Genomic DNA, 9,243 nt, shown 5'->3' with positions numbered 1-9,243 from the left:
GGGTGGACTTTATCATCACATTCTTCTCAACCCTATTATAGGCATGTGACTCAGTTTGTCCTGGGTGTCCAGAGGTTTGTGGGAAATTTCTGTGCCACTTAGTGATTAGCCCTTAGTGCTAATCAGATCTGATAAAAAAAAATCAATAATTTACAAAATATGTGACAGAAATCCCATGTTTTTTAACAAATTAGTGATTAAAAGTCTTATGTATAGATTTTTTGCCATCAGTCAAATTATTCAAGTAGCATAGAATTTGCCATCTTGTTTAATTAAAAGTTGTATAATCACACTTTAATATACCTAGATACAGTTAATCCTGTGTTGCCTTTTGTGTGTGTGTGGTTTCTTTCATTAAATGTTCACTATGTTATAATACTCCCATAGGGTTACAAGTCTCTTATTTATGTTTTTTTAATTCTCATATCTTCATACTAAAAAACTTTTTTGAAGTATATTTTTTAGAAGCTCCTACATAAACTATATCTCTCAAAATTTTTACTTGTGAAAATATTTTATTTTACCCTTTTTCATCAAATATATTTTAGCTCAGCATTTAATTCTAGCTTGAATATTACTTTTTTCCTAAATTCCTGATTTATTTTTTTCCAAATTACAGCTTCTGTATGGAATGAAGATTTTGTTGTCATCTTTATAGGTTAATCTATACTTTCCTTCTCCCTGTTTTTAAGTATTTTTTTTCTTTTGGTGTTATGAAGTTTTATCATTATTTCTGTTTCAGTATTTCTTTTAATTCATCTCTTTTTGTAATCCAATATACTTCTGAATACAAGAAGTCATGTTGTTTTCAATTTTAGAAATTTATAAATTTTTTCTTGATTACAGTTTTTCTTTCATTTTCTTAGTGACACAATTACCTCTGTTTTATTTCTTCCTGTTTTAGTTGTTGTGTGTGTATATATATATATATATTCATGTACATATACCATACATACATATATACACTATGTATATGTATATGTGTACACATGTACATTGTATTTTTTATTACTTTATGTCTTTGTACTGCAACTTGGCCACATTTATTCTGCTTAATCTTTCAGTTCACAAATCTCTCATTACCTCATTCTATTTTAATGTTTAACCCATACATTAAAAATAAGCTTTATAGTTGGTTAGAGTACAGTGTTATAAAACCAAAGTCAAGGGTTTGGATCCCCAGAGTGGCCAGCCACAAAAAAAGTAAAAATTAAAAAAAATTTTAAAAGTAAATGAAAATTTTAAAAGCCTTATATATTATATTTTTTAATTGTTTAATTTATATTTGTATTTTTCAACTGCAGTTTGTCAAATATACTCTCTTGATTTTTCCCAATATACCACACAGGTATTTTGTGGTGGACAACAGAATCTCATGAGAAGACCTGAGTTTCTTGATTAGAAACACCACCACCCTAGCAACATAACATATAGTAATAATAGTTTGTAAAGAGTAATTATTTTTAATACTTGAAAAGTAATTTTATGCTTTGCACAAATTTATGAAGTAATAATTTTCTATATTAGTGGAGTTACCATCAATTGTGTACTTTTTCTGTAACATTAAAACAGTACTTGGTAGAATTATTTACCTAAACTTACATTCCTTGATTCCAGTTACTATTCTTTTTTAATACTTTATGACTCCTTAAAATAATCTTATTTTGGATTTTTAAATTAATCCAGAAGCTATTTAAAAGGATGTTACATGAAATTAACATGTGACTACAATTCCTTTTTATTTACATTTCATTTGTATAGTTTCTGTTGTCATTTCACAGAAGTTAGGAAAAATGATCTGTATGAATTCTGCTTTCATAAAATTATTTGCCGGGGACCAGCCCCAACACAAAGATTGTAGGGTCCCCGCTGATAAGAAACCCCCAAAAGGGAGGAAAGGCAGCGTTGGCGAAGGAATGGACAGCAAACACACAGACTCAAGGGATCTGCTGAATGCTGACACTTTATTGAAGCATGCACAGATCTTTTATACTTTTTTCTTAGTTGTAACATACTTATAGAACAAATCATTGAACAAGATCATAACATTTTATGAGTAACATGTGTTCCCAGGAAGAATAACATTACAAATTGTTCCTGGAAAAGATAACAATGTAACATTTACAAGAAACCCACTAATCCCAGATAATCATCAACATTACAATATATTCCCAGAAAGGATGACTATACTATTTTTTCCTTATTTACAAGAACGTTACAACCCATCGGCCCCAAATAATCATCAATTGTATTATTTAACTTAGCTAAATCTACAGTACATTATACTCTGTATGACGTTATTAAAACTTGATTCAAAGTTACACCTTAATCAAAAGATGTAAGCAAAAAATCCAGTTCCCCTTAACCGGTATTATTCATAGCTACAACCTATTGTGGAATAAGATTTTATTAAGCCTAATAAAAAAACCCTAAAATTTAACTAGAATTTGTATTTCTAAATAGAAAGAAAGTTTATGTTTACTCCTTTGAAGCAAACAAGCTAGGCATAGTCATAAAGACAATCCTTTCAGGAAGCAGGCAAGGCAAATGTCTACATGGGTTCGTTATCCCCTTCTGGTCCCAGCTGCCACAAACCATCTCCAGAAAACCCATAACTCCCCAAAGTGTCATTAGTATAATTAAATACTTTGGTATAATTTTCTTTTTTTTTTTGTTCCTCTTTTTTGTCTTTTTTCATGACCGGTAACGGGATCACAACCCTCAGTGTCACGCCTGCACCGCGCTCAACCAGTGAATGGACCGGTCTCTATATGGGATCCAAACCCTCGGCGGGAGCACCGCCGTGCTCCCAAGCGCCGCACTCTACCAAGTGCGCCACCGGGCCAGCCCATACTTTGGTATAATTTTCAATCCTACTCCCAAGTCTCCCAGAGTGATAGTTATAAGGCAATAAGGAATAAAATATAATAAGACAAAGCAAGCACATCGAGCTCCAGAAAATGAGGGTGGAACGGCGGCATCTTCTCCCATGATGAGGCCTTGCAAGCATCGTCCCACGATGAGACCCTGCAAACATTGCGTCATGTTAAAAGATCTTTGTCAAACTTTAGTCTTTTAGATACGATGCACCCCCACAGTTCCCTCTTTTTTATTATAAAAAGCCAAAAGAACTTCTCAGGAACTGTGCCTGTCTTAGGTTGGGGCAATCTATCCCGCACACGGAACCCGTCATAGGATTAGGCCGCAGCAGAGGCGGCCCTCCTGTCTTAGGTGGTGTGGGGATGTTACCCACTTACCCGTCTTTGGCTACCCAGTTCAGCTCATAGAAGTGGCAAAAGAAGGAGCTTTCCCCTTCTTATTTATTAATTGAAACATACCTTTCTGGATATTAATGCGCTTAAACAAGCCACAAATCACTCCGAGGATGACTGGAAGAAAAAGGATCATAATTAAAATAAAAAAGCCAATTAATCCATACTCGATAATATTAGTAAAAAATGTACTATGGAATATAGTTGATTTAATATTCTTAAAAATATCGGCAGCTAAGTTCTCATCAGGGGAAACGGACAAATGTGCATTACTTATATCTTTAATTTCTTGTTGTAATGTAGAAATATCTGGAGCCAAATCAGTATTATTCCAAATTCCCTTAAGGTGGTTTTGAACAAAACTCCATTCAGTATCATTGTCTGCTTCCAAAGGAGTAATGCAAATCAATTTATAGCTAGCATGACATCTAGTGGTCATTCTAGTTTGAAGATGCTGGATTTTCTTTCCTATAAAAAAAACTGCTTCTTCAAGTGCATCAATTCTAGTTTCTAACTTCTTATCAATCCGTTCTTGGATTGCTAAAGCAACAGATGTAATATGAGATAAATCATTTACATGAGAAGCAGTATGAATTTCCTGTACCAATGCTGTAGTTGAAATTGCAAGTGAAGTTATTATACTAATAAGTGCAGTGATTCCTAAAATCAAAGCCACCACAAATCTCTTAAGTCTAAGTAATTCATTTACTCTTTTTAAAATCTCTGTACCAGGATCATCAAACCAAGGTTCCTGTAACACAACTGGTAAAATAACATATGAAGGGGGCCGGCCCAGTGGCGCACTGGAGAGTGCACTGCTTGGGAGCGTGGCAGCGCCCCCGCTGAGGAGTCGGATCCCATGTGGAGACCGGTTCCCGCTCACTGGCTGAGCGCGGTGCGGGCGCAACACTGAGGGTTGCGATCCCGTTGCCGGTCAGTAAAGAAAGACAAAAAGGAAAATAATTAATTAATTAATTAAATTTAAAAAAAAAAATGTATGAAGGTTGGTAAACTATTAAAAAAGTCTGATACTTTTTACTTAAACTAGAGTTAATGCAATTAGTTAAAATACAACATTTACATGTAATATTAAACAACTTTTGCTTTTTAATTATATTAATCTCATGTGTTTTACCCATTAATATAACATGAGGTGCATTAACACAAGCTCTAGGATTATAAAGTTCAACCTTAGTCGTCTCGGGTCTATTTAATCTCACTATATTAGTGGCAGCAAATAACCTATACAAATCAAAAAAATAAAAGTGTTTACCATTTTTAAGAATAAACTTAAAAATTGGAGTTACCCAACCAGGGGTAAACCAACTGTGTAGGGGCTCCCCAAATGCCAATTCTTTTGATCCAGAAAAAATAAATTTTTTATTCATGTTGTTTAAAATATTAGGCTTATGATCATACCAAGGAGCAGAAACAGAAAAATCTTTAATAATAACTTCTGAATCTCTAGGGTTAAAAATTACTGCACTATGAGAAAACCCACATTTAAACCATGTTGGAAAATCAACCTTAATATCTTCAGAATTCCAATACATGTCTGGATACTTATTATTATTATCACATGCCTCCAAAAGTTTTGGAAGCGTTTCATTTACATGTGTCTCATTATAATTATTATATCCTATAGAAATCATTTCTAAAGTCCAAATGTATCTTTTATCTGAATCAAGTTGTGGAGAATCAGTTACATAAGTTCTATAACTTAGTGGTAAGCATCTGACAGGCACTCGAGTACTATTCATACTGAAACATAAAGGAGCTTCATCAGCCAAGCCATGAAAGGATAAGGTATTACTTAGCTTATGGGGGATTAAGGAAACTGAAATACCTCCCAAAAGCTGAGGATGGCTTGTAAATACTTTAAGATTTTGTCTGCTCCACGTGCCAGAATGCAACAATGGTGGATTTGGAAAATAAGTCCAGTAAGCTTTACTTTTCTCTCTTAGAAAGGAGGCCATAGCTGAAGTTGAGATTACCTGAAAAGAAAGCAGAGCAAGCATAGCCAAAAACAAAGCTTCAGGCGTTTTTTCTTTCCCGGTGGATGTCAGCACCCCTTCAGCTGCAGAAGTTAGCCGCTTGATCTGGCCTCAAGTAGGATATGATGCATTCCTTGTCGCTGCAGACTGAGAGACTCGCAATTTCTTCATCTCAAGAGCTGGGTTGTTCTTTGGCTCCTGATTGGTGGTCTGGCACCCCATCCAGCATTCTTTGCATGTCTTGTTTCTGATTGGTGGCATTATAATGTCTTATTAACCTATCAGGAATCCACAAAGGACTTTCAGCATCCTGTGGAAATACACATGCATAGCCCCGTCCCGATGTTAACAAAACATCAGGTCCTTTCCACTGATTAGTTAGTAAGTCTTTCCATTTTACCAAAACAGTTTTTGTCTCTTTATTACCCCAATGTCTTATCATAGCTGTGTCCCCTTCTTTATCAGTATTTAAATGACTTATTACAAACATTGCATGCTGCAATATATGATGAGGAGAGGAATATTTAAACTCTCCCTCTTTGAGTTTATTTATTTGTAGCTTAAGTCTCTGATGTGTCCTTTTTACAATTGTTTGACCCTGTGGATTATAAGGAATTCCTGTAGAATGAGAAATGTTAACTTTATTGCAAAATTCTTTAAAAGCTTTTGAAGTATAAGCTGGTGCATTATCAGTCCTTATCTTTTTTGGCATTCCTAAAACAGAAAAACATTGAAAAAGGTGTTGTATAACATCCTTAAAGGCTTCACCCATCCTGGCAGATGCTACAATTACATGAGAAAAAGTATCTACTGTTACATGGACATAAGACAATTTTCCAAACTCAGATATATGCGTGACATCCATTTGCCACAGGATATTTGGCATCAACCCACGGGGGTTAACACCCATCTGTGGAGAAGAAATAAATTGAGGACATACATGACAATTTCTTACTATTTGTCTAGCCTCTTCCCTAGAAATATGAAATTGCTTTTGAAGAGCTGAGGAATTTTGATGATGAGTCTTATGAGATAAGACTGCTTCCTCCATTGCTGTAAGAATATAATTTTTTGTTAATAAATCAGCTCTAGAATTTCCTTCTGCCAAGGGTCCAGGGAGTCCACTATGTCCTCGAATATGACCTATAAAAAATGTATGTGTCCTTTGATGAATTAAACTTTGTAATTCTTGTAACCTGGAAAAAATTTTTGAAGCAGCAGACAAGGTTGCAGTCTCAATAACAGGAAATAATTTAACTATATATAAGGAATCTGTATAAAGGTTAAAAGGATGTTGGACAGTTTTAAATGCAAAAATGACTGCTTCTAATTCAGCTCTCTGAGCAGAGGTCTCTCCTGTCCATTGTACTGTGGGTTGAGAATTTATTAGTGTTACAGCTATGCCATTAGAAGATCCATCTGTAAAAATTAAAATTGCATTAATTAGGGGCTCTGATGAATACCATTTTGGAAAAATAATATCAGTAACCTGTAAAAAATGAAGCAATGGATTATTTGGTAAATGAAAGGAAATTATTCTTGTAAAATTAAGAAAAGCAATTGCCCAATGATCGTCAATCTGCAAAAGATGTTCATATTGCTCTTTAGAATAAGGAATAATTATTTCGTGCATCTCCTGACCAAATAGTTCTTTACTCCTCGCTCTAGCCTTTAAAACTAAAGTAGCCACCATAGAGGGATAAGACGTTAAAATCCTTTTTCCAGAAACAGGCAAATGTATCCATTCTAAAGGGTCATTTTGCCACAAACACCCTGTAGGAGTATGCTTTGTTCTTAGTATGATAAATGACCATGACTTGCTATAGTCCACTTGCTGCAAATAATGCTTTTGTATAGCTAATTCTACTAGCTCTAAAGCCTGTTCAGCAGGTTTAGTTAATATTCTACTGGAAGTTGGATTAGAATCTCCTTTTAAAATTTCAAACAAAGGCTTCAAATCATTAGTAGATAGTTTTTAAAAAGGCCTAATCCAATTAATATCTCCTAATAACTTCTGAAAATCATTAAGCGTCACAAGTTTATCCTTTCTTATCTGTAATTTTTGTGACATGATACAATCTGTTTTAATTGTTCTGCTAAGATAATTATAAGGTAGCTCTTGCTGTATCTTCTCTGGGGCTACTATTAATCCCCACTGTTATAAATCTTTTACAAGTTCAGCAAGAACTTGTTGCAACAATTCTGTTTGATGATGAGCCAACAATATATCATCCATATAATGAATAACATAACATTCTGGATATCTCTGTCTGCACTGAAGCAGAGCCTGATCCACAAATTTTTGACACAATGTAGGACTATTTTTCATACCTTGAGGCAGAACTTTCCATTGAAATCTTTGATAAGGCCTTTGTAAATTTGGAGATGGCAAACTAAATGCAAACCGCCATCGATCCTGTTCAGCAAGAGGAACAGTAAAAAAGCAATCCTGTAAATCAATAACTATTATATTATATCCTTTAGGTACAGCCACTGGAGAAGGAAGCCCAGGCTGAAGAGCCCCCATAGTCTCCATAGTGTTATTTACTGCTCTTAAATCTTGTAAAAGTCTCCATTTGCCAGATTTTTTAATAACAAATATTGGAGTATTCCAAGGACTATTTGATGGTTCCATATGTCCTTGTTCTAATTGTTCTTGTACTAGCTTTGTGGCTGCTTCTAATTTTTCTTTAGTTAGGGGCCACTGTTCCACCCAAACTGGATGATTACTTTTCCAGATTATTGGGTCAGCCTGTTTGGTCACAGAGGCCCCTATAAAGACTATACTTTCAGGGATCATTTCTATAGTTCGTTACAGAGGCCCCTATAAAAAAGGTTCAGGAGCTTCCTGTTCATCCACCACCTTTATCTATTGCCCAAATAATAGGACAACAAACACTCATGTCTCCCTGCCTCTGAGCTTCAACAACTGCTCCTAGAAATCCTACTCTCTCTGGTAAAAGTTTAGTAGATTTTTTTCTCAGCCTCCCTCTTACAACTGGAGCTAAAAAGGGAGGATAATCTTCATTATGATATTTAAATGCAGCTTCTTCTAAATCCTCCTCATCTGAAGGAGAAAGTTTATCTGTTATCTTGTTTTTCTCATCTACAACACTATCGCTGTCGCTATCGCTTTCTGACTCATTTTTACTTTCCTGTACATTTTCAGCAACCATATTTACTTGCCGTTTACCTTTTACGCACTCTTGATCATCTGAAGAGGTGGAAAGTGGAGATTTTAATCTTCTTTTCAGCTATTCCGCTTCATGCCTAGAATCAAAGCAGTCTCGGAAAAGGTTCCAAAGAGCAAAGGCGTCTCTGGGTATCTTTTCATCGCCAAATTGGCGGTAAAAAGTTTGCATATCGTCTCCTACCTTTTTCCACGTCTTCAGATCAAAAGAGTCGCTTTCTGGAAACCAAGGTGAACATTCTTGAACAAAGTGAAAAAAATCTCTTTAATTGAGAGTTTCCTATTGAAACCCCTTTGTTTTCTAAAAGGTGCTTACTTATATCAATAAATAATGCTCTTTCTTTTGATTCATTTGTTCCCATACTTACTGTTCTGAAATCCCTGCCTTTTCTCACCCAGCCTCTCTACTGGGGGGACCACGGCTCCCTGAGCAGGATCCTAGCTGCCCTTATCCTGTAAAGAAATGAAAATGGATAGATTATAAGGAGGGGGAACTTACCAACGGGTCCCTGTTCGGGTGTCAGATGCCAGGGACCAGCCCCAGCACAAAGATTGTAGGGTCCCCGCTGATAAGAAACCCCCAAAAGGGAGGAAAGGCAGCGTTGGCGATGGAATGGACAGCAAACACACAGACTCAAGGGATCTGCTGAATGCTGACACTTTATTGAAGCATGCACAGATCTTTTATACTTTTTTCTTAGTTGTAACATACTTATAGAACAAATCATTGAACAAGATCATAACATTTTATGAGTAACATGTGTTCCCAGGAAGAATAACATTACAA

General features: G+C 35.4%; 1 long non-coding RNA gene across 4 annotated transcripts; it reads right to left on the bottom strand.

Annotated features, from left to right (window-relative positions):
* Positions 1-2,811: 2,811 nt before the first annotated feature.
* Positions 2,812-8,895, bottom strand: LOC103608457. 4 transcript variants are annotated; one of them, XR_552059.1, is made up of 5 exons: positions 8,641-8,696; positions 8,460-8,536; positions 5,267-5,544; positions 3,339-3,389; positions 2,812-3,027 (listed from the first exon to the last, which is right to left on the bottom strand). It is a non-coding gene; the product is annotated as an uncharacterized LOC103608457 (long non-coding RNA). The 4 variants fall into 4 exon arrangements; XR_552061.1 differs by having other exon boundaries at positions 5,267-5,513; XR_552060.1 differs by lacking the exons at positions 8,460-8,536; positions 8,641-8,696 and adding an exon at positions 8,825-8,895.
* Positions 8,896-9,243: the final 348 nt, after the last annotated feature.

Source organism: Galeopterus variegatus, unplaced genomic scaffold (genome assembly GCF_000696425.1).
Source record: "Galeopterus variegatus unplaced genomic scaffold, G_variegatus-3.0.2 Scaffold8430, whole genome shotgun sequence".
NCBI classification, from domain to species: Eukaryota; Metazoa; Chordata; class Mammalia; order Dermoptera; family Cynocephalidae; genus Galeopterus; species Galeopterus variegatus.
The sequence above is the reverse complement of the archived record's forward strand: the minus strand, read 5'-3'. Positions and strand labels throughout refer to the sequence as shown.